We start from the raw sequence: 807 nt of genomic DNA on the forward strand, positions 1-807 counted from the left end.
TCTGTCTGCAGGACAGTCTCCAGACCCCTGCAACAACAGCACTGTCCCTCACCAGTGGACAGTATTCACTCTCTGTCTGCAGGACAGTCTCAGGGCTTCTTAACCAAATGCCAGGTTCCAGGACTTCTTCAACAGGACAGTCTTTCACCAGTGGACAAATCTGGCAAAATAACATCAAAACAGACAGACAAAGTACCAGCAAAACAGCCATGTCTCCTCAGTCCTTGGCAGCTCAGGGGGCAGGTCTCAAAAGTCCAGGGCAATTCAAAGTGGCCACCAGCAATTCTCTTAGTCTCTCTCTCTCTCCACGAGGTGCTGCTTCCAAAAAGATCTTCCACCTCTCTCTTATCTCTCCAAATATACGTCACCAGCTCCTCCCAGTTTGTGTCTCTCTTTTCAAGTCAACAAGTCCATCCCACAGGTGGGATTAACAAGCTCTGGGTTTTAACACAATCAATTTGAAAACCAAGCCAATACAGGGGAATCTTTAATTGCCATTACTATCACAGAAGGGGATGTGTGAGGATAGGGATGGGGAAGATACCTAGCAACTGGTGTTGGTAAAGAGATGGAGAATTATCATTACTTTATTGATATTTCATTTTGCCCTTTGTTACTCATTAAGATTATTAAGAAACAAGAAATTTCTTAAAGAGCAGAAACTATATCTTCTTGTTTCCCCCACCACACCAAGCATAGTTCCTCTTCACGCATTTGTTAATTCATTAAATCATTTATTTAGCAATTACTCAATGGGTATTATATATATATATATATATATATATATATATATATATATATATATAT

Source organism: Petaurus breviceps, unplaced genomic scaffold (genome assembly GCF_028583685.1).
Source record: "Petaurus breviceps papuanus isolate PSGF00001 unplaced genomic scaffold, PetGlider_PUasm1.0 90416, whole genome shotgun sequence".
NCBI lineage: Eukaryota > Metazoa > Chordata > Mammalia > Diprotodontia > Petauridae > Petaurus > Petaurus breviceps.